General features: G+C 44.6%; 1 protein-coding gene across 1 annotated transcript in view; it reads right to left on the bottom strand.

Moving 5' to 3' along the window:
- The window catches only part of LOC146811701 (polyserase-2-like), a 1,284,631-nt gene that overhangs the window by 263,523 nt on the left and 994,898 nt on the right, over window positions 1-26,210 (bottom strand). The gene's annotated exons all lie outside the window — the stretch shown is intronic.

The raw sequence follows: 26,210 nt of genomic DNA on the forward strand, positions 1-26,210 counted from the left end.
TTGTGGGCGTGGTGCGTCCTCCAAAAATTCATCCTTAGATTCGGTGAATATTTTAAAGCGACAACATTTACAGTTTTTGTAAGTTAAACTTATAAAATTTTGGTAGCTGTAAGCATTTTATATATCTGTGATTTGTATCTTGTGGTATTTTGTTGAGAATAGCATGATGTTTTTTTTAACAATCTTTCTGATTGTTTTTTTTTTGCCCGCTGTTAAGTGATGAGTACGATTGAAATCACTATTTTTAGTGAAATTCAATATATTCTGAGAACAGCAAAAAAGGTAAACAAATTACTTTGTGGAAATTATGCTGTGTTGTAAAAAATGTATTATTACATGTTATATTTTTTTTCCTTTTCTTTCACAGATCCAAATTTTAAATTAAGCAATTTATATGAATTTAGATTGCAATGAAAATCTGAAAAAAATATATACCATTTTTTATTTCTATTACTGTGAAGGTAAGTTTAACTAAGTCTCAATATGCAGAATGAGGAGGTCTGCAAGAAGCTACAAAGTTGAGACACGTTTCTAAAAACACTCTGTTTATACCTATGTAGTTTTGAAATCTGACCATAATCAGATATCATGTGACCTGCAAAAAAAGAGATTTAAGGGGTTCATAATATTTCCCATTGTAGCTATTGAAGGACCGCAATCATTTCAATCATTCTTCTTTGAACATCTTTGCAGACAAAACTGTGGTTACCTTCTATCATTCGCAAGGAATTTCAAAACCGGAAATATGTCACTTTTTGTAACATAGTTATTGCGCAAGACACTCTTTTATATTTACAAAGAGAGGAAAAGGCACTCTGTGTACTTTTTCAACTCCATGTAAATACAACCTCATCATACACACCACTTTGCGTTGAAAGGGTGTTCTATAAGTGTTGTTGTGCATGATTGCACTGAATACTCATAGAACAAGATACATCTCTAGATTTATCAGAAATCATAAATCTTGATATGTATGTGAATGCTGCACTCTTCTAAAATTAATGTAGGAAATTACAATAAGGAAAATTATTTTTATTTCTCCACATTTTTATATCTTCAATGCATGCTAAAATGTTCAGCATACATTGAAGGAGAAAAACGCATTTTCTCATTGTTTTTGTGCAGGAAGGTGTGTCTTCCTGCAGAAAAACAAACAGCACATGACACAGATATCCTTGCACTATGGTGCAAGGGTTCCTGTGTCACCACATGGCTGTAGTTTATGCAGCCGTGCAGAGAGAAGCATAGATTTGCAACATATTTATGTACATATGTTGCATCCCTGTGCTTCGGAAGTACTACAGCACACTGTAGTTAAAGAGGTTACTGTGTGATGCTGCAGCACTTCCTCATAGTTCTGCACTTATACATTCACCATACGCTACTAATGCATTCATTCACTCAATTACGTACTACACATATATTCATCTAAACTTTCACACACTAACAAAGAAATTTAGCTCTTTTTTTAAACCACTGAAGTTAGTTCTTACAAGAACTTTTTTTTTTCTTCTTTCTTCTTTTATATTTTTTGGGGAGTTTTTCTAACAATTTTGTGATTTTTTTGGTTTTTCTGGAAAAAAACAAAAAACAAAACAGGAAGAACCAAACAATGAACTTCAGGGAACAAAACATTTTTTTTTTTTAAAACTAGCAAATGTGACATTCTTGCCGGCGGCAGATCAGATCGATCGACTGCTCACCGTAGCACAAAGTCGCATTGCACTTAGTGCAGAGCACTTTTAAATATTGAAATTGAGGACGGATGTCCAAGTTTTGGGTTGATGGATGCACTCTTGAAGTGCTCGGCTGCGATGAGGTGGAAGGCGCAGGAGTGTTTCTCATCCGTCGGCACTCTTGTCGTGCAAAATTGTTCGGATGAAGGGTCCTCAGGTGCTTCATCATACTTGCCGTGCCGCACGAGTATTTCTTGTTAGGATCCCCTCGCGACAGCACTCTTTTGCAAATCTTGCACGTGACCAAGGTGGCATTGGTCTTATTCTGCCCCTCGGGAAAAGTAAAACATTTCCACACCACTGAAGAAAAACGTTCTTTGCATGGTAACTCCTCCAAAAATTAATCCTCAGATGTATGAGGAGATGCAGGTGATGCCTGCTGCCCTGAAGCCATTTTTAGTTGAAAAAAGTTAGAACTGTGTAAACTTAGTCTAAAAAATCTTCTTCTCTGCAAAGAGATGCTCCTCCAAAGAAGGTCAAAGAAGAATGATTGAATTGGGTGGGGTCTTTCAATAGTTAGAACAGGAAGTGTAATGAAACAATCAAATCTCTTTTTTTGCAGGTCACATGGGTCCGCGCACCCTGCGCTTACACAGCACGCACCCAGTGCGGATTCGCGAAATTGAATTAAAAAAAATTATAGGATTAGATGTAAAAATATATTAGTTTGAAGACTAGTTTAGAGTTTGTCTTCAATTAATATTCACATGAAATACATATATATGTTTTTTTAAATGTTAAATATTTCACGGGATCCGTGCACCTACCGCGTCATAGACGCATATGACGCATCGCGGAAGCGCGTAAACGTCGCGTTACGTACATCGAACTTGTGGCGTATAGGCTGGGAGTCGCATTGCAATCGCGCACTAAACAAGTACCCAACACGTACCATGCGCGGATGCTACCGCGTTGGGATCAAGAACGGTGCGCATAGGGTGCGTGGATCCAAAAACATGGGAATAAAATATAGAAAATAAAGTTTTGAACATATAGTAAAAAAAATATTTGAAAACTATAAAAAAATATGTTTGAAAAACCCATTAAATTCAAATAATATTTTTTAATTTTTAAAAGAATTAATTGAAAAAATCAGTTTAAAAAATGGTGATAAAAAATTATTTTTAAAAAACATAGTTAATGAAATTGAAACACTGAATTTGAAAAATGTAGAAATCCAATCAAAATCATTAAACATGATATCTTCAGAGATAAGTTAAGGAAAGGAATTAGCATTTAAAAAACCTTTGAAATTCACTGAAAAAAACCATAGGTTTCATGCACGTTATACTTAGGAATTGGCATTTAAAAAATCTTTGAAATTCACTGAAAAAAACAAAGGTTTCAGGGGCGTTATAGTTAGGAATTGGCATTTAAAAAACCTTAGAAATTCACTGAAAAAGCATAGGTGTCGGGGCGTTATAGTTAGCTGGACATTTCCCTCGTACAAAACCCTAGAAATTCCCCTGTTATGGTTAGTTCAGCTAACTATAACTCGCGCCCCGGCAATGCACTGCTGATGACGTCACATATTACATCACTCATGACATGGTCAGTGACATCACTGATGACATCACTGATGACATCTCAAATGACATCACTGATGACATCACTGGTGACATCATCCATGTGATAAATGAGTGCATCTTCTCACACCCTAATATAACCTTTGATACACCGACGGCCATTTTGAAAACCATATATACTCCAATACCAATAACTACATACCCACTTATTAACTCTTAGGTCTACATACACCTCCACTCACTCACCTGTACAGTCACTCATACTTACAGTCACTTCGTACAAGACTATCATATGCATTTATACACCTATATAGACACTCACACACCGCCAATCATCCATTGAGGTACTGACACACCTAGTCAGTCATGCAAGTAATTAAACACAGTCCAATTTACTCACCTATACAGTTAAACACACTAAAGTTCACTTAATCATAAAAATAGTACCACATTCTTACGCCCTTATACAATCATTGATACAAGCACACACTCATCCATACAGCCACTCTCACAGTCACACACTCTCACATATACCCACTTATATACTCTTACACACACATATATGCCTTTCACATATGTAGTTAGTCACACATGTACCACTGAGATATACATTCAATCCCTAACACACCCATACATACACTCACCCAACCATACAGTCCATCACAGATGCACTCTTAAAACCATGCACCCATAGAATCACCCACTCACACATCGATGCATAGAGTCACACACACCCTTCCCACACAAACACTCAGGCACCCATACAGATACTCAGACAACCAATCAATAAGCCATATAGACGCTCATATAGCTATTCACAAAACCATGTAGCCACCTATACACCTACACACAGACACATACAGACATTCACACAGTTTAGTCACTAGTCTGCAGTAATATACATTTAATGACTCACTTATAGAGTCAGTTACGCACCTAGAAAATCATCCATTCACACACTTGTACATCCACTCATTCTTCCACAGGCCTTTCACTATAAATATATAAAACATATTTAAACTTTACAGAAACACACAGTCACTGGATGATGTCATCAGTGATGTCATTTGAGATGTCATCAGTGATGTCATCAGTGATGTCACTGACCATGTCATGAGTGATGTAATATGTGACGTCATCAGCAGTGCATTGCGGGGGCGCGAGTTATAGTTAGCTGAACTAACTATAACAGGGGAATTTCTAGGGTTTTGTACGAGGGAAATGTCCAGCTAACTATAACGCCCCTGAAACCTATGTTTTTTTCATCCACGTCACCTCAGGCCCCGTCCCCTCACTTCCCCACTGTGTAAACACACCCTGTGACCGTTTTAAGTTGGGAGATGAAGTCCCCTTGAATCCTGAGGGTCCCTAGGGTCCAACTAGACCACTAGGTACCTCCAGTAAGGGCCACAGAGCTGCGTTGCAGAGAGGTGTAAAAAGGGGTACGGCCTAGACCACCTCTCTGCAACGCAGCGCAGTGGCGCTTACTGGAAGCACCTGGTGGGCTAGTTGGCCCCCAGGGTCTCTCAGGATTGATGGGGAATTATTTCCTCAACTTAAAACGCGCCACAGGGCTTGTTTGCACACGTTAACTCAGGCCCCGTCCCCTCCCTTCACCACTGTGTAAACGCGCCCTGTGGCCGTTCTAAGTTGAGAGATTAAGTCCCCTTGAATCCTAAGGGTCCCTAGGGTCAAACTAGCCCACCAGGTACCTCCAGTAAGCGCCACAGAGCTGCGTTGCATAGAGGTGTAAAAAGGAGCGTGGCCTCAAAACACCTGTCTGCAACGCAGCTCCCTGGCGCATACTGGAGATACCTGTTGGGCTAGTTGGCCCTCAGGGACCCTCAGTATTGAAGGGGAATTAATTCCCCAACTTACAACTGGCCAGGGGGCGCGTTTGCAGAGTGCTGCAAGGAGGGGGCGTGGCCTCCGGCACGATGCCAGTCTTTTATTTATTTTATTTTTTTAAGAAGGAGGGCTGTGTGGGCCAATTCTTTTTCTAATTTACTGGTCCTGGGGACCCCATCCCCCAGGGCCTGCACCCTAATTGTTTTTGCTGAAAATAATAAATGTGGCCCTCCCAAGGCCTTAATCGGCCCCGGGGACCCCAACCCCCGGGTCATGGCCTTTTTTTTAAAAATTCTTTAGGAGGGGGCTGCGTTGCCCCCTCCTCAGGCTACTTATGGCCCCGGGGACCCCATCCCCCAGGGCCGGCCTTTGTTTTTTATTATTTAAAAAAAATATTTATTTATAGAAACACCTAGGACATTCTGGACCTATCACCATGACGATTTGCGTGATATTCATTAAAAGGCGACTATGCATAGAATGAATCCACATGGAATGTATTTACACCGCTAGTGAAGCTCTGACGTGTCTGACGCCCTACCGTGCCTAATCCCGACACATCTGAATGCCTTCTTGATGGAACCAAAATAAAAAACTGAAAGTATTCCCACTAAGGAGACTGCAGTAAATGAGGAAATTAGGAAACTTCATAACAAATAAATCTCCCAAGATGGCCACCAGAGACAAAAGAGCCCAAATGTAGCCCAAATGTCACCCAGATGTAGCCCAAGTATAGCCCAATGACAGAATGTCCCAGAGTGTTCTTAAGAACAACTAGAGCGCTTACTGTCTTACTTATGACAAAAGTATGGCACCCCTGAAGCCATCTTGATTGGAATAAACTGGTAACACTTAAAAAAAATTATTAAAAAAGGAACAAAATGAGGGGTTTCATTTTGCCATAGAAATTATGATTAGTGCTGAAGAAAGAAAAATTAGGGCACATTTTGAGTGACTTCTCAAATCCTCTTCTATTTGATAAAAAAATTCTGATATGCAGACTGAAACATGCACTTTTAATACCAGCAGCAGACTTCCGTGGTGAGCAGTAGCTTTACTACAGTGATCTAATGAGCAACTAGAGTGCTAACAATCAGAATTTATGGCAAATGTGTGACATATCTGAATACCTTCTTGATGGAATCAAAGTAAAAAACTGAAAGCATTTCCTACTGAGGAGACTGCAGTAAATGAGGAAATTAGGAAACTTCATAACAAATAAATCTCCCAAGATGGGCACCAGAGACAAAAGAGGCCAAATGCAGCACAAATATCACCCAGATGTAGCCCACATGTAGCCCAATGACAGAAGTGTGCAAAACACTTATTTTTTGTGAATTTGCAGTTTTATATAGTGCAGACTTGTCAGCTATTGGAGTGCTTTACATGAGCATTGGTTACATCACACAAGATCAAATTCATTTTGGTTGTAGACATGGGGAGATTAAGTGATTTGACCAGAATCACAGAATGTTGAGCTGAAGCAGAAACTTCAACCTGGTTCCACAGTTGCAAAGTCTGCAGCTCTGGAAGTAACACCACATCCTCTCCCCTAGGTGCAACATTTAATCAAGTGGTCAACTGGATAAAAAAACATAAAGATTACAAATAATTTAAAAGTTCTTTGTGGCTATTTGAAAACTCAGAAAATATGTCCTCATTTTAGTTTTTTAGAGCACTAACCATAATTTTGATGCAAATAAGACCCTCTAATATATGTAATTTCTAAAGGAAATACTCTAGGTATTACAGTTTTGATTACTTCAGGATGACGTCAGGCGTTCCACACATTTGTAATAAATATAGAATGTTAGCAATCTAGTTGTTCATTGGGATACTGTTGAGAGGCAGAGGCCAGGGGCACGGACTCTGAAAATTGAAGGCAGGTAGGAGAATGCAGATGCAACAATTTGACCACACTGGGCAGGCAGGAAGGGCAGTGGCAGCACAACGTACTATGGAGGGCAGTGGAAAGGGGGGCAGGGGCAACAAACCAACAATACAGGACTGGCAAGAGAGGCTGTGGCAATATAATAGACCATTGTGGGCAGAAGGAAGAGGCAGTGGTAGTTCAACCATACATGCCAACAGACCCGTTTCAGCCAGGAAACGTCCAATGTTTTGAAGCTCAAATGGGCTTTATTTGATCTGTCTCCTGTCTACAATCTCCTCTTTTTCAATGTAACTCAAAGGGGAAAATCAATACCCCTTTTTTTTTTCAAAATCTCCCTCTTACTAAGTTCAAAATGTTCGCAAGTATGGTACATTGGATCATGGTAGGCAGGAGGAATTGGGGTAGGGACATGGACTCGGATAACAGAGGACAGGAGGGACATGGAGAGGTGCACCAAAATGACCCTACCGGGCAGGCATCAGGGTTTGCAGCAGCACAATACACCACACAGCGCATGCGGGACAGGAGTGCAGCACAACAATCCATAGAAAGCAATAGGGAGGGGACAGGACCATGCACATGGACAACAGAGAACAGAGGGGAAAGAGGCAATGGTAGCTAGTTGACCATAATGGACAGACAGGAGAGAAAGCTGCAGCATAACAGACCATAAAGGGCAGGAGGGACGGATCAGGGGCATTACAACAGACAAGCCAGGAGGGAGGGAATAGGGGTCTGCACATGGAAACAGAGGGCTGGGGGCAAGGGGTCAGGGCAGGAGCAGAAAGATGACCATGGAGGTCAGGCAGGTTGGGCACTAGAAACAAGACACACCATGGAGTGCAACAATGAGACTATGATGGCATACACACAGACCATGGAGGGAAGGTGGGAGGGGGTCAGCGGCAGCTAGCTGACCACACAGGGAAGGTGGGAGGGGCCATGGCAGCACAGAAGACCATGCATGGCAAGCGGGAGGGTTAGTGGCAGCACAATGGCTATGATGGGCAAGAAGGATGGTGCAGGGGCATGCACAAAGGACCATGGAGGATAGAAGGGAGGGTCAGGACCTGGGCACAGACAAGAGGGTTCAGGGGAAGGGGCCTCACAACAGACCGCGCTGGGCAGGCAGGAGGAGCAGTTGCAGCACAACAGACCAGGGAGGGCAGAAGGGTGTGGCATTAAAATGGACCATGGAGGACAGGAGGAAGGGGATAGGGGCATGAATGTGGACAGGCAGGGTGGAGGTGGCAGGGACAGGTTAAAGTCATCTGACAATGCTAGGCATGTGGGAGGGGAGTGGCAGCTCAACAGAACACTCAGAGTAGATAGGAGTGGCAGGTCCATGGAACATGGTGGGCAAAAAGGATGGAGCAGGGGCATGCACAAAGACATCGGAGGGCAGGGGGAAGGAGAATAGGGGCAGCAAGCAAAGCACAGAGGCTAAACAGGCGGTCAATGATGGGCCATAGAATTGGGCAATGGAGGGCAGGATGAGTGGACTGGTACATCATGCTAAATGGAGGGCAGTGGCAGCACATCAGACCATGCATGGCAGGAGGGAGGAGGCTAGTCCATGGATTCAGACAACAGAGGATAGGGAGGAGATGGATGGGGCAGCAAGCTAACTGTTCAGAGAAGGTGGGTATTAGGAACTTTATTGTTTTAAAATGTGTATCTGTGCGAACTACTTAAAATATGAACAAATATGCAGCATAATCTCACTTTTATTCAGGAAGAAGAGGACGTTTGTGACTGTGACTCTGGCTCACTTGGCAGAAACACCCCCTGATTCTCCACCCCCATCGCAAAATGTAATGTCCGTGAAAAGGGTAGGTGGACGCAGTGTTATATAGAACATAGTCCTGAGAGCACGATTGAAAATGAAAACTAAATATAGTATATGGTATAAACTATGCACCAAAAAGTGTGATATAAGATGAACCGGGGCGTGAAATATAATATGCAATACATTGTGCGCAATGACAGATTCATTAGAGAGCGCGAGATAGCACAGGGACTAGCGTGTGCTATGCGATATGCACCTTGGAGTGTAATATGCACAGGGCAGTGTTGTGTAACCTAACTAGTTTCTAAAGTTGTAATATAAAATATGTTCTGGGGAGTGTAACGTTGCATATGCACTGTGACAAAGATATGGATCCCAGATTGTAATATGTATGGCATAGCGCTGTGCGTTATAACATAGGCATCGAGGAAGGCACGTTAGATGGGGCAATATAACCCGTACGAAAGCAAGTGTGGCATGACATATTCACGGGGTGGTGTTACAGTGCACATGGGCTAGAGAGTGTCATAGCATACGCACTAGCTGGTGGAATACAACACAGAGGTGTGAGGCACTCGGCGGGCACTGGTGGGTGTAACACAGCATTGGGCTCAGCCAGGAGCACGCTGTGACTCTCAAGTGAGGTTTGTCTCCTTTCCAGAGAGTAAAATAAAAAGTATTACACATCCGGCGGTGGATGTGTGTTTTATTAACCGTGAGGGGGTTTCTTGCATAGTTTGGTCGAATTTTTGTCGAATCCCCTTCGAATGGCTTGGTGTGCGTGTATATTAAATGTGCCCGTCAATAGCTACCCATCTTTGTATAAATAAACAACAAGAGTGTCTACTTGGAGAGTACCCACCGGCGGGGGCGCCGGGATTAGGCACGGTAGAGCGTCAGACACTTCAGAGCTTCACTAGCGGTGTAAATACATTCCATGTGGATTCATTCTATGCATTGTCGCCTTTTAATGAATATCACACAAATCGTCATGGTGATAGGTACATACGGTTTGTCCAGCATGTCCTAGGTGTTACTATAAATATATATTTTTTTAAATAATAAAAAACAAAGGCCGGCCCCGGGGGATGGGGTCCCTGGGGCCATAAGTGGCCTGAGGAGGGGGGCAACGCAGCCCCCTTCTTAAGAATAAAAAATAAAAAAGGCCATGACCCGGGGTTGGGGTACCCGGGGCCGATTAAGGCCTTGGGAGGGCCACATTTTTTTTTTTCAACAAAAAAAATTAGGGTGCAGGCCTTGGGGATGGGGTCCCCAGGGCCAGTAAATTAGAAAAAGAAGGGGGGCCACACAGCCCTACTTCTTAAAAAAATAAAATAAATAAAAGACCGGCATCGTGCCGGAGGCCATGCCCCCTCCTTGCAGCACTCTGCAAACGCACCCCCTGGCCAGTTGTAAGTTGATGAATTAATTCCCCTTCAATACTGAGGGTCCCTGAGGGCCAACTAGCCCAACAGGTATCTCCAGTATGCGCCAGGGAGCTGCGCTGCAGACAGGTGTTCTGAGGCCACACCCCTTTTTACACCTCTATGCAACGCAGCTCTGTGGCGCTTACTGGAGGTACCTAGTGGGCTAGTTTGACCCTAGGGACCCTTAGGATTCAAGGGTACTTAATCTCTCAACTTAGAACGGCCACAGGGCGCGTTTACACAGTGGTGAAGGGAGGGGACAGAGCCTGAGGTGACTTGTGCAAACACGCCCTGTAGCGCGTTTTAAGTTGGGGAAATAATTCCCTTTCAATCCTGAGGGACCCTGGGGGTAACTAGCCCACCAGGTGCTTCCAGTAAGCTCCACTGCTCTGCGTTGCAGAGAGGTGGTGCAGGCCGTGCCCCTTTTTACACCTCTCTGCAATGGCGCTTACTGGACGTACCTAGTGGGCTATTTTGCCCCTAGGGATCCTCAGGATTCAAGGGGACTTAATCTCCCAACTTAAAAAATGGCCACAGGGCGTGTTTACACTGTGGGGAAGGGAGGGGACGGGGCCTGAGGTGACGTGTGCAAACACGCCCTATGGCGCGTTTTAAGTTGGGGAAATAATTCCCCTTCAATCCTTAGGGCCCCTGGGGGCTAACTAGCCCACCAGGTGCTTCCAGTAAGCGCAACTGAGCTGCGTTGCAGAGAGGTGGTCCAGGCCGTGCCACTTTTTACACCTCTCTGCAACGCAGCTCTGTGGCGCTTACTGGAGGTACCTAGTGGGCTAGTTGGACCCTAGGGACCCTCAGGATTCAAATGAACTCAATCTCCCAACTAAAAATGGCCACAGGGCGTGTTTACACAGTGGTGAAGGGAGGGGACGGGGCCTGAGTTAACGTGTGCAAACAAGCCCTGTGGCGCGTTTTAAGTTGGGGAAATAATTCCCCTTCAATCCTGAGGGACCGTGGGGGCCAACTAGCCCACCAGCTGCTTCCAGTAAGCACCACTGCACTGCGTTGCAGAGAAGTGGTCTAGGCCGTGCCCCTTTTTACATCTCTCAGCAACGCAGCTCTGTGGTGCTTACTGGAGGTACCTAGTGGTCTAGTTGGACCCTAGGGACCCTCAGGATTCAAGGGGACTTAATCTCCCAACTTAAAATGGCCACAGGGCGTGTTTACACAGTGGGGAAGTGAGGGGACGGGGCCTGAGGTGACGTGTGCAAACACGCCCTGTGGCGCATTTTAAGAGGTAGTTTTAATTCCCTGCTATATTATCTACTAGGGGCTTACAGAGGAGGTCGTGCTGATCACAGGGGGACCCCAACGCATAGTGTTCCCTAGTGTATGTAGGTGTTTTCACTGTATTCTGAGTGTCTTTTAACATAGCACTGGCTCTAGGACTGGTTAGTCAGACTCAGTTTGCCACCAGTATCCGTCTGAAAAAGTTGAGGGTACAGGATGATATTGCAAAAAGGCTTCTTTCTGCTCTTCTGTTTGTTCTTTCTGCACGTTATTCTTCTTCCTGCACTTTTCTTCGTCCATGAGGACTTCTGTTGCTTCTTTCTGCATTTCTTTTTTTCTTTCTGTGCGTTTTTTCTTCTTTCTTCACATGTCCTATCTCTGTAGGCATAGTTAGAAATTAGCATTTAAAAAACCTTTGAAATTCACTGAAAAAACCATAGGTTTAAGGCACGTTATAGTTAGGAATTAGCATTTAAAAAACCTTAGAAATTCACTGAAAAAACCATAGGTTTCAGGGTCGTTATAGTTAGCTGGACTTTTCACTCGTACAAAACCATTGAAATTCCCCCGTTATAGTTAGTTCAGCTAACTATGACTCGCGAGCCCGCAATGCACTCCTGATGACGTCACATATTACATCACTCATGACATGGTCAGTGACATCACTCATGACATCACTGATGACATCTCAAATGACATCACTGATGACATCATCCTTGTGATAGAGTGGCAGACCTCCTCTCCCCCTAATATAACCTTTGATACACACATTCAAAAATAGAAACTAACATTTTCAAAACAATGGACATACCAATATCAGTTACAACAACCTATTCAGTAATTCTAAGATCCACATACACATCCACTCATTCACCAACAGTCCTATACAGTCACTCATACATGTTCTCACTCATCATATGTACTCATACACCTATACATCCTGTTACACAACGCCACTCATCCATAGAGTTACTCACACACATAGTCACTCATGCTAATAAAGAATCAAACATCCATTTACTTGCATATACAGTTATACACACACCACCACACTTACTTCTACAGAAACTTACACATGCTTAGTCTTTTAAACAATCACTTATAGAAACACATACTTATTCATACAGGAACTCTTTCAATCTCTCACTCCCACATATACTCACTTATATACACCAATATTCACATATACTAGTTTAAAACATATGTAGTTACTCATAAAGACACTATTGAGACAGTCATTCACTCACTAACACACCCATGCACACACTCATCCACCCATACAGACCTGCACACATGCTGTCTTCAACACATACAAACAGTGAGTCATTTATTCATGCACCTATGCACTACGTAATACCCCCCACGGAACCATACAGACACTCATACTGACACTCAAAAACCAACTAATAACCTATATAGACACTCATGTAGCTACTCACCAACCCATGCAGCCACTTATACACAAAGTGAGAGACTGATACAGATATTTACATATTTAAACATTACTCACTGAGCCATGTATTCACTAAGATACACTCAATCAGTCAGTTATACAATCAATTTTTCAAAAACAAATCATCCATTTAGACACTTATATACCCATTTATTCTTCCATCGACCTTGAGATATACATATATAAAACATATGTAATTTTCAGAAAAACACACATTCACTGGTTGATGTCATCAGTGATGTCATCAGTGATGTCATTTGAGATGTCATCAGTGATGTCATGAGTGAAGTCACTGACCATGTCATGAGTGATGTAATATGTGACGTCATCAGCAGTGCATTGCGGGCGCGCGAGTTATAGTTAGCTGAACTAACTATAACGGGGGAATTTCAATTTTTTTGTACGAGTGAAAAGTAGTTACAACCATTTATTTGAAAGGCATTTGGTTTACCATCCTGTTGTTAGCTCCCTCGGCCTGACGCATTTCAAAGCTTTTTTGCTTCTCTTCAGAGGCCCGTGTCGACAACCATTGCAACTATTGCTGCCACAATATATATACATATTCATTCATAGAATCCTTCCTCACATAGCGAAGTCACAACCACATAAAAACAAAAGGCAGCCAGGGCACAATTCCAATCAGCGTGTTTCTTTTCTTTTTTGCAGCAAATCAAAACACGCCAAACGCCTTTTGAAGCCTGCTGGGGTTCGCATAACTAGTTAGCATGGAGGAGACTCCTTCGTCAGAGAGTGCGTGAGAGAGGCTGAGAGAAAAGTTAGTTTGCGTGTTTGCTGCATAAACCCGACATCACACCATTAAAGTGACCCACATGTTCAGATATGTCACCAGGGGTGAGGACTGTAAGGACCAAGGGTGAGGACCCAAGCAGCACCTCAGACAGTGCTGCAGTTGCATGTAGCTCCAGGTTTGCCACAGGTGATGGTCGAATTCCTCTCTAAACTGGGCAAATGGGTTCAGGTCACCAGTAAGCATGGTTTGGCCCAAGGTGTGTATGCCCGCTTCTCTCCAGTGGGACCAGCACAGGGTACACCTGTCAATGAGTATACAGTCATTGCGCCACAATGGGGCCTTGTCATGTCGTCGTGGGTCTACCCCGAGCAGGTAGTAGGCTTGCATCCAGGCCTTTTGCATGGCGTGTAGCACAGAATGCAAGAGGCACAATTGGTGGGCACGGTCCCCATAAAGAATGGCAAGTCCCTTGCCTCAAGAGAGTAGAGATTGTTCAATATGAACCCACTGTGGTGGGTCTGGGGTACCAGGGAGAAGAATGCCAGTTGAGAGAGCTGGAGGGCCAGGACATAGTGCTCCACAGACAGGAGGCCTAAGCCCACAGGAACGGCGTGCCATGAGTTTGGACGCAGCCAGTCGAGGTCTTGAGGTTCCTCACACAAAGGACCGGATCTGGGAGTCTATGAGGCGCAGTGTGGACAAAGGTACCTGTATGGGGAACATCCCGAGAGTGTATGTAAGGTGCAGCAGTGTGCCATCCTTACTGCTTGTACCCTTTCACACATGAAGAGCCCCAGATGGGACCACTTCTTAAAGTCCTGTTTCATCTGGGCCAGTAATGGGTCCAGGGTGTCCAAGATCATCCCCTCCAAGCTCCTATTAACAAGTATTCCTAGGTATTTGGGACATGAGGGTTGCCAGTGAAAAGGGCATCTGTGGATGGCCACCTTTGTGGTACTGGCCGAGATTGGGAGGGCCTCGCTCTTGTCCCAGTTCACCTATTATCTAGATAGGGCAGCAAAGTCAGCTATAATAGCCAGCAGGATCGGGAGGGAGCGGTTAAGGACATCCTCTGCATAGAAATAGATTTTGGAGCAGCCGTTCACGAGTGGGACGCCCACTATGCTGAGTGAGTTACGAATGGTGGGACACATGATTGTCTTCAATTTTGCTACAGACAGGGGTGCAAGAAGAGAGACAGATGCCTCTAAGCAGCTTGTGAACATGGAGACATGACTGCACAGAGAATCCTCAAGCAGTAATTTATGACTGCATCTGCTTAGAGAGACCTAGGTCCCTAAAGGGTGACTGCTCATATTCACTGAAGACGGACAGCCTGAAACTCTCTTACCTCATGACAGAAGTCTCTTTATCTCATCAGCAGGAGTAAGTGTCAACCGAGGTGACTGGCAAATTAGTCATACAAGTCCTTGTATTTCGGATGACTCTTCAACAATAAAGCATTGCTTTTCCTCTTCTCTGTGGATTGAGTAGTTGTGGAACCATTACACCTGCATCTATATGTTGCCTCCTTGACTGGCCTAACTGTGTGATTTTATTAATCTAACTATGCCTCTGTTCACTTGTTTGAAATTAAATGTAAGTGCTTAGAAATAAAACATTGCTAAATGCTATTTAAAAAACTGGACATATAGCCGGAATTGTCATGAGATGGCAGCTCAGCAAGATGTTCAGCCTTGCATCTAGCATTAAAGGCTGTGACACCTACTGGGAGTGCCCTCTCTTCTCTGTAACCATGTCTGACCAGTCTGGGGGGGATATTCACAAGGACTTATCTCCGATTTATCTCCACCTTAATGCATCAAAAGTGGAGATAGCTTTAACACCCCATTCACAAGCCGGTGCAAACTGCAGACATCGCCAGTATTCCCGCGATAACTGTCCCAAAATGTATCTCCACAGTGGACACCACCAACTAACCTTAATGAAATGCAGAGTAGGCGTTCCTATGCAAAAACACATGAAAAAACCACAACACTACTTTCACAACAAACTGCCAGATCCGCAATGCAAGTCAAAACCACGCGATAAGCCGCGGTAGCAGCAGGTATTTAACACCTGCCTCCTGCAGGTGTAAAGCCGGACGACTACCTGCAGTAGGCAACGGAACTCTGCACACAGCCATACCCGAAGAACAAACAACTCCATGGAGCTACGCATCATGCAGCTCGGAGCCCCAACATACAGAGCCACAACACCCACCGCCACCACCCCCAGAACCACCACCACCACCAGGACCCAGACCTGCCCCCTCCCCCTGGACCACCACAGAGGCAGCACAGAATAAGACAGCGGACCTATCGAAAATGCACCACTCTCACAGACCTAACGCCCAATTAAGTCAATGCCCACTACAGGCTCAAAAGGTCAACCATCATCCCCATCATGACCCACATCGCCCTCAGGCTGACGGTCCCAACACAGCGGAGAACCAACATCCCTCAGCAGACAAAGCTGCTGGCTGTGCTGCACCTGTTGGCATCTGGTACCTTCCAACCAACAAGTGCCAGAGTCGGAGGGGTCTCACAGCCAGCCCTATCAAAGTTCATCACACCTGTCCTGGATGCCATCATCAGCTTCATACCCCAGTACCTTCACTTCCCCCACACTGCGCAGGAACAGCAGGAGACCAAGCAAGGCTTCTATGACATAGCTGGATTCCCGGCAGTGTTGGGGTCAATATACTGCACACATGTACCACGTGTGCCCCCTGCGGATACTGCACACCACTACCGCAACAGAAAGCACACACATTCCATCAATGTGCAGGCAATAGTGGACCATTGGGGAATGTTCACCAATGTCGTCGCAAACTACCCTGGCAGTGTGCCCAATTCCTACATCTTCCAACAGTCCATCATCAACCAGCTCTTCCAGGATGGCACATATGGAACTGGACTGCTCGTTGGTAAGTGCCAAATCAACACACCACACACCTCAAAGCTACCATCACACAACGCACAACTGTGGGAATGCACACGTGACCAAACCACATACAACATGTCAATCAACATGACCACCTACCAGACACAACAACACTACTCCATGGTGATCCTGGGCTACCCCTGCACACAATATTGCTATATCATGACACCACAGCCATTCTAGGACTCTATCGGCGCACAAAAGAAAATAAAGTACAGGCACGCTTTTGGGACATGGGCCTTATAACGGCCAAACGCATGCTTACCAAGCACTGGAAGGCAGCCGCTCCCCCACACGTACGCCATTGGAGAGCCTCTTTTGTTAATTGGGCGCAGGCGGAGAGCGCGGTGCTCCTTCGCGAGGAAACGGCAGGGCTCCGGAAGTTCCCCATCGCCCAACTTTGGGATAATCTCCTTGGGACATTCCAGAGGGCTTGCCAAGACAGGGGGATAACCTGAATCCCTGGGGTTTGTCGCACCTCTGCTGGCGGGGCGGCGGCGGCCCCAGGGCTGCTGGGAGGGCGGCTCTTATCCCCCCTCCCTACTTGCCCCTGATTGTCCCGGATGCCCTGGGGGTGGTGGCGGGCGGGTGCGGGCACGGACACTGGGGAATTCCAGTCTACTTGAAAGCCCTCTTTTCCTTTTGTTCCCCTCCCTTAGCCTGCGACTCCCCGCGCACACTACGCGGTCCTGCTGTGCCCAGTCTGGCGGATGATGACCCTCCTGCTCTACCGCAGAATGATCTCCCCCCCCCTTCTTCCCCCCCCTTCCCCTCCACCCTACTTGAGTTCACGACCCTAACCTTAACACATACTATTGCCATGCATACACGGGATAGATAAGGACTATGATGCTGCATACCAGACTCGCCAGATCTATGCGCTGCCATATGGGTCGCTGTGAGCTATACTGCGCTATCCTTGCCGCGCTTCGGCCCACGCTCTGGGCACGCTGCTGGCGCTCGGCCACCCGGAGGCCTTTACGTTTGGGGTAACAGCGACGTCCGATGGGTCTCTGGATCGGGGCCTGGGCGGCGGCCGGCGTGGCCGTGGAGTGGGCTGGATTACAGCGCCATCCTCTATCACCGATAACATGCACCTGGAGCACCACAAAAAATTAAAAGCACATACACAGCACCACACGCCTACTCCCTTCACAGCGCACGCACCTCCCTTCTGTACGCATGCTACCCTGTACGATGCTGCCGGACCCCCGGGATGTCGGCTAAATGGCTGTGTTCTAATATCTGGAAGCATACACTTTGCTTAACTGCTTCACCACCTGGACGGTGACTGTGCGTTGTACGATGATGTAAATGTGCACAATAAAGGTTTTTCAAAAAAAAAAAAAAAAAATCATGACACCACAGCCACACAACAGCTGAACGTGTGGAGATGCAGAATGCAGCCATGTGCAAACGATGCAAGTGACCCGTGAATGGGAATGTACACAACGACAAGTGAGGCGTGGATGTGCAGGACAAACATGGGTATGCAAACCACAGATATGTCCATGCAGACCACAACTGCTGGTGACTGGAGAGTAGTAAACAGTAGACGCAACCATGTCACCCCAGGCCGTGGGTCAGATAGTGGAAACGTCGCTCGCTGTGTCCTCCCCTGTGTGCGTGAGCGTGGTGGGTTGGCCCTGAGTATGCCAGGGCTGAGCAGGGGTGTGGACAAAAACGCCGTGGCACAGAGCGTCGTTCTCTCCCGGAAAGGCCAACGTCACTGATAGGGCGGCGCCTCACAGTCCGCCACGAGGCCGACACCGTGAGCAGCGGGGCCTGCAACCCTGTGCGTCTGCTGCACCCCAGGACGCTGATACCCAGACCAGGCCTGCTCGTTGCAACGCTCCGAGGCCGCACTGCTACCCTGCTGACACCGTTGTGTGTCAAAAAGGGCCCACGGCATGCCGGTGCAAGCTCCACGCCCCAGTCCAGTGACTTCTGCAGCCTCCGCAGACCATCGCTGTCCCCACGACGCTGGCCTACATTACTCCTTTCTCATTGACATACTCCACCGGCATCCTCTTCGTCCCAGTAGGTCCCACATGTGGAACTGTGTCCTGAGTCCTGAATGGCAGTGACCCCAAGTCTGTGGCAGCAGCCACACCACTAGACTCTCTTCGATTAGTGAAGCATTATTCTGCATCACAGGCCTGCGACACATGGTGCCACTTAGCCTGTGCGCTGTGAGTGACTGTCAGCCTCCGGCGGTACATCATTGGTGTATGAGCCTGTGTCCTGGGGGTTGTCATCAGCAACAGGCAGGTACAGACATGGTGTCTGGCATGAGTCTGTGGCATTCATATCTGCCATGTTGCCGGACACAGCTGGCATGTGCCCTCTGCATCATGCCCTGGGGTAGACCTCCCATTTTCCCCCGAGACACTCCGCGGAAGGCACCTATGACACATACAAGACCCTGCTCTGCCCTCATTACCCTATCCCAGTCTCCTGCAGGTCAGCGTCCCGTGGCGGTGGGCCCGTGTCAGCCGCTGTGCATCCGGGGCCACTAACCCTGTGCAACTCAAGTCATCCCCCCTTGTTTTTCTTTCATTGCATTTCTGAGTGCCTGATGACTGTTGGAGTTGTTGCTAGTACCAGCTACTCCCTGAGGGCTGGCTTACACTTACCCCACACACAACCAGCACAGGCATCACTGGATTAGTGGGCCTGCCATCACATCCTGCCGAACCAAGTATTTACTCTTTTCTCCCTGCACTGTCGCAGGTGATCAAGGATATGCACTCTGCCCTTAGATGATGATACCCCTCCGAGACCCGAAAACACCCGCCCAGAGGCAGTACAATGCGGCCCACATACGCATCAGGGGCATCGTTGAACGCACATTTGGTGTGTTGAAGTCACGTTTCAGGTGCCTGGACGGCACAGGTGGAAAGCTCCTATACAGCCCGGACATCATGGGCAAGATGATCATTGCATGTTGTGTGCTGCACAACATCTGTGTACACACCAATGCCCCATGGATCCCAATTCCAAAAGTACTGGACGATGATGGTGACGATGGGGCAGGTGGCCCACATCCCACTGCAGCTGCGGCAGGAATGGCCCGTAGGAACACCATCATTGACAATTTCTTCTCATGAGCACGTCACATTGTGGCCGTCCCTGGCAATCATGGGACAGTACAAAATGTCCAAAAGCACAGCATGTGTGAATAAAACATATTTGCAAGTTACAGGTTGTACATTGTTATGTCACAGTTTCCTGCTGTGCCAGATGTGATTTGCCATGTTGTTCACATTTGCGGCACCAGTTGTATCCTGTGTTCTGTTGTGGAGGTGTTGCTGTATGTACCCGGATGTTGTTAATGTCGAGGTGCACTTATACTTATGTGCGTATGCTGCACAGTGGGTGATTCACTCCTGCGGCTCTGATTTGTCTGCCACTGGTCCCTTTCATGCGGTGTGCCTGTCAGTTCTGTGCTACCACGGTGCTGAGATGTTGCCGACTTGAGTAACTTGTGCTCTTTGTCGAGGTGTGACTCTTGGGCATGGTTTGTCTGCAGTTGATGTTTTTTTTAGTGGCATTTTCCATAGGCTGTTCTTGTGCTTTTTCCCACATTACGCGTGGTTATTGCTGGCCTCTCGCTGGTTGTCACTGTTTTCTTATCGCGTTTGGGCACATCGCGACTTTTTACGCGTTGGGGTTTGTGTTTTTATCTCCGTCGCGGTGGTTGTATCGCGGACATTGGCCGTGTTTTTGGCAGACTATCGCATGGTACCGCTGTGTTGTGAATTCCACGTTGACACAGGGTTATTTTCCCGCGATAGGCTGCGATGTGTAAAGTTGCGTTAACATTTTTTGGAGATGTTTAGCACACGTTCTTGTGAATATACCCCTGGGTGTGCCCAGTATTGGTAGGAGACCATGTTAAATACTACAGAGAGGTCCAGGAGGATAAGGTTCGACGTGTAGGAATACACCGCCAAAATATACTGCACCGGAGCGCTCGGTCTCGGATCACTGACAAAACATCATCTACTATAATATTGATATACAAAAATATCACTTCACTAATATTGTATACAAAAATATCGACACCCAACCCACAAAACTAAAATAACAGAAATATCGATAAAAAAATATAGCCACATAAATTATCAACTACAAAAAATCTACATAAAAAAATAGAAAGCAAAAATATCAATCAAAATAGAATAACATATAATACAACAAAAATATTGATATGCATAATATCAACATCACAAACATTGATAAAATACTTATTAACTGTACAATAAAGTAACATTTAAACATAAAAAAATTATTTCCAATACTATAAACAAATAACATATTTCACACATTAAAACAAACATTAATAAAAATAAATACAATATCACTAAAACTAAAACGCAAACAAATATACTAAAAAAAATCAAATTCAAATAAATACACAAACACTACAACATAAAAAAATATCACCACTATCAAAAATAAACAGACATAGAAATAACATATTAAAAAATATATATATATAATTTATTAACACATCCATTTTAATTGAATTACTAAATATAATAAAAACAAACATTAAATAAACACAATTAAAATTAAACAAACTGAATTATAACTGCCAATTTTTTTTTAAAAAGCTATCTCAAACAATTAATTTAAACTACACCAACATAAACCAATAGAAAACCATAACTAATTAAATAAACACAATAAAAGCAATCAATTAATAAACACAAAATGTACTGTGAAACGGACAAAACTGCAGAAAGAATGAAACTTTGAGAGACAGACACAGAACGAAAAAGATCTACACATACAACTAAACAGAAAAACTAACATTATAGGTAAGGACAAAACTTTTTAAATGAATAAATAAAATTAGCTTAAAGAAAAAAACATATAAACAGAGTAACTTAAAATATATTATGTTTTTCTTTATATTTCATAGACTAAACTTGACTAAAACTCTACCTCGAAAATTCAAAACAACGGTTTCCTTCCAAAAGAACTACAAAATCAACATTAACGAAAAATATAAAACAAAGTAAGTATATATTTTAACTAACAGAGTTAATTGATTAAACCTAAATAAATTATTAAAAAAGCAAAACATAACTAACCAATACTTTTATATTACTTCCTTCTACAGGCTACAACAGAAAAACAACAACGTAGAAATAACTTTTTTTTTAGAATAAATACAACTAAATAAAATGAAGGACTAAGTAAAAAAAACTAACAAGGTAAATGCAATACTTCAATAAAAAGATCATTTTATTTTTTAACCAACAGAAAAAAAAGAAACCAGTGAATAACCTACAAACTTCGAAAAAGTATTCAACTAGAAAAAAACAACAAGATATATGTAAGTATATTTTTTTATGTAATAATGATATGTAAATATTTACTCTTCACTAATTAATAATTAACATATATACATATAATTTTATTCACAGATATACAAAGAAAATGACAGAAAGGAAAACTACTTTTGTGCTACATGGGCTATACTTATACACAAGAGAAAACAACTGAAAATAAAACCCATTGGAAATGTTGTAAATACTACTCCAGTTCTTGCCATGGGAGAGCAACATCAATAGAAACAAGTGTTATTAATAATGTTAGAGAACGCAATCACCCCCAATGCCACAGAAATGGATGTGAGAGATACTTTAGAAAACATCAAAGAAGCAAGCACCAGCTCAGAACAAACCAGTACCCAAATATTTAAAAATGTACTAACTCATGTTCCTGAACATGTAACAGGACAATTACCTTCTATCCCAACTCTAAAACGCCTCAAAGCCAAGACTAAAAGATCTACGGCTCAAACACCACCCCCCCCCAATCGTTTGCAGAAATAGATATTTTTAGTAGAATACACAATCACACACAAAGATGAAAAACTCATTCTTTATGACAACAATAGTCATGAAAAAAGAATTATCATCTTTGCCGCAAACACCAATATCGAAAAGTTAAAACAATGTGAAACATGAATGATGGATGGGATATTTCAAGTTTGGCCTAAACCTTTTTATCAACTCTATACTATCCATGGCGAATGTGAAAAAACTAATATCCTCTTCATATACACCCTACTCCCCAACAAACAAAATACTACCTACATAGAACTCCTTACAACAATTAAACAACAAACAGAAAACTACTTCCCACAGAAAATAATAATAGATTTTGAGAAAGCAATGATTCAAGCAATTTTTTAAATATATCCACATACTACAATACAAGGTTGCTAGTATAATTTCAACCAAAATATATGGAGACATCTCCCGAAATCTACCCTAAGTATAGAATATGCCACAAGCAGCAACTTTGCTTACTAAATAAAAAAACTAATATCCCTGCCCTATGTACCTACAACAGAAGTAGCCAACCACTATAACCAACACCCTTGCCTGACTACTCTGAAGACATCTGGGTAGGAAGAATACATAGGTCAGGGAACCGAAGACAACCCAAATTCAAAATACCATGGTGGAATGTTCATGAAAGCATCCTAGTACAAAAAGCTAAAACAAAATACGCAGTGGAAGGATGCCAAGCCACAATAGGAAAAGTACAACCAACTCTCAACAAACTAATAGAAACTATCAAGAAAGAACAAAGTTATCAAGAATTAAGGCTAGAACAATCCCTCACAAAATAGTTCCTAAACTTAGACGGGAAAACAAAAACAATGTATGAACACAATACAAAACTAGACTATACCCAAACTTCAAAGGACTAGAATATATAGACACAATAGCCAAATCTATACTTTATAAATAAAACAATAGCAAACACCATGCAGCATTTAAAAATTCAAAAACATAAAACAACATATTTCCACTTTTTAAAATTAATAATTATAATTATGTCATTTAATAATTAAAAACATACATAACAATATATGCCATAATACAATTAAGATAAAAAAGAGACAAGCAAACAAAATATTTCCCGCCCATAATAATTAAAAATAACTTAAAGTTTTGTTGCAGTAGATGGTCCTCAAAAATCAACAAACCCATAGCCGTTAAAAAGAAATACGAATCCATGAAAAATAGAATACCCCCAAAAATGTCAAAATACAACCTTAGAAAAAAGGCTCCAATGATGCAATCCACTCAATAACGAAACCCTCAAAAACCCAAAAATAAGTGGTAAAAAAAATGCTTCAAGAAACCCAAAAAATAAAAGGAAATATAAAAAAGTAATTTGTTTAAAAGAAACAAAATACATTTTCCTTTTCTTTAAAATAAAAAACACTTCTTCTGCACCAATTAAAACCGGAAACCTGCAAAAAGGAAAAGATGACACTCTCCCACATAAACACATACAAACCCACACACATTAATTACAACATTAATTACAACATAAATTACAACATAACATAATTAAATATCACATAACTAACACTATATAACACTCTACTACTCTTCAAAACCACGTCAAACACATCAAACACTAAACTACCAAAACACCACCAAAATACACAAAAAAGGACATTTACACTGTACCAAGTCCAACTACACTACCAGCAACTTTTCCCTGCCCTAAATCTATCTTAAAAGTAAATTAAATTAAACTTACATTAAACGGTGAAACCCAGCTCCCAACTGCGAGGTTCGTCTTCCAAAACGACCTAAAAGCGAAATAGATAGACAGAAAAGTGAGCAAACAGAAAAAAATGCCTGCGTAATAAAAATGGAAAAAAGGGGGGGGGGCGTGGCTAACCACCGACGGGAATGGCCGCTCAGTAGTTTCACTCCGGAGCGCCACTCCCAAACTATCTGATATAACTTTGCTCCTGCTGGCCCGATTCCTGCCCTGGTGCCGTCGGAGTGCGGCCGAGGTGCCTGGCTGCCGCCCTGCTAAATCCGTAGTCAATCGATGATAGTGCCCACGAGTGCTCCAGAGACCGAGGCCTCGCGGGTGTCCTCGCCGGCGGGAGTGCGACGCCACGCCGTCTGAGCGTCACGCGAGACCGCAGCTGCGGCCTGGATGTTCGGGGCCCCCGGCGGTGAATTTGATGAACTCCTTGTGGGTTTAAGAGCTGCAGAGCCCCTTGCGGAGACCATCCCTGTAGTCCGGTGAGTGACGGGGGCCGAGTGGAAGGGGCGGCAGCCCCCGTTGTGTGTGTAGGTGTGGGCCATTGCTCAAACGTGTGCGTGGGCCCAGAGCGGCCATGGGGTCTCTACGTGGCCGCATGGAAAGAGCTGAGGGCGGCCCATATCATCTGGAAGGTGCGCACTGAGGGCCCCTGGATCTCATGGTGCCTCTTGCTGTGAGGACCTGGAGTGGAGGCGAATGGAAATTGATCATCATTAGGGCACTGGGGCATGAATAACAGTTAAAGTGGACTTGCAGCGGTTCCCTGCGGTGCAGCTAAAGGTGGACAATGACTGGCTAGCGAGGGAGGACTAGAAGTGGCCCTCAGATTGATTTACAATCTCCTGTGGTCCTGCTGCTGGGGGCCTAAAAGATCTTTTGTTTTCCCTGGTGGCAACATACGAGTCTTGAACATTGTACCACCCTATGGGCACGACGACCGGTCGTGAGACACGCTGACAGGACCCGGACTGGTCGCAGGAGGAGGACCGGTCACTGCTGGAGCACTGGGACCTGGCTGGTACTGCTGCGGGGCCCCAGAGTGTTGGGAGCAGTTTTGACCCATGCAAGGTGTGACGTATTTGCCCTTGGAGCTGTGGGCATAGGGGAGGCGCTGGTGTCCCGGTGCGACCACCACGCCTGGTGGAGATTCTTGCTCTGGGGGCCTCTGAGTCTTCTCCCTCCCCTCACGACTTCCATGCCACACGGTGGGGGCAAAACGCACTGCTGCTAAGGTGATTTTCACAACTGAGGGGGTCGGGCCCTGATCCTCGACTGGCTGGCCACGGCTGGGAAACTGGTTTGTATTGACTTTCCTGCTGCGCGTATTACGCGACGGTCCCAGTTGGACACCCCTCTGTGTGGGGTGCTTCCTGCGAAAACCGACAGGCCGGGTGAAGGTTTTCTTTTCACTGCAGGCGGCGGGGAGTAGCAGCGGCGCCTTGATCAGTGGTGGTGTTCCCGTGGCAATATACAATGGCGGCCAGCCGTAATAGTCGGCCGACGACCCAGACCAAACTAGAGAAATTCACCTGACAGAAACAGCAGGCTGAAGACCGAACTGAGGCAATGACACCGGGAGACGCTACGGAACCATCAAATAAGGATCTACTCTAGGCGATTACGGTGATACGGACCTCCCTTGAGGTGCGGATCGACACAGTGGCCACAGAAGTGGCACTGATCCGAGAGAACATGAAGAAATTGCAGAAAGGGTAGGGACGGTAAAAAACACTGCTAAGGAACTGGTTACTGATACCGCCCTGCTCAAGAAACAAATTACTGACCTCCGCTCTTCTCACGATGCGATGGCCCTGCAGCTGGACGACTATGAAGGTCGAATGCGACGGAACAACGTTCACATTATTGGCGTTCTGGAACGCGCAGAGGGGCAGGCGGCAGACCTTTTTGTGGAGGACTTGGTCCTTAAACATTTACAACCCAGAGGACTCTCCAAATGCTTCACATTTGAAAGAGCTCACCGAGTGCCCGGGGG

Source organism: Triturus cristatus, chromosome 7 (genome assembly GCF_964204655.1).
Source record: "Triturus cristatus chromosome 7, aTriCri1.1, whole genome shotgun sequence".
NCBI classification, from domain to species: Eukaryota; Metazoa; Chordata; class Amphibia; order Caudata; family Salamandridae; genus Triturus; species Triturus cristatus.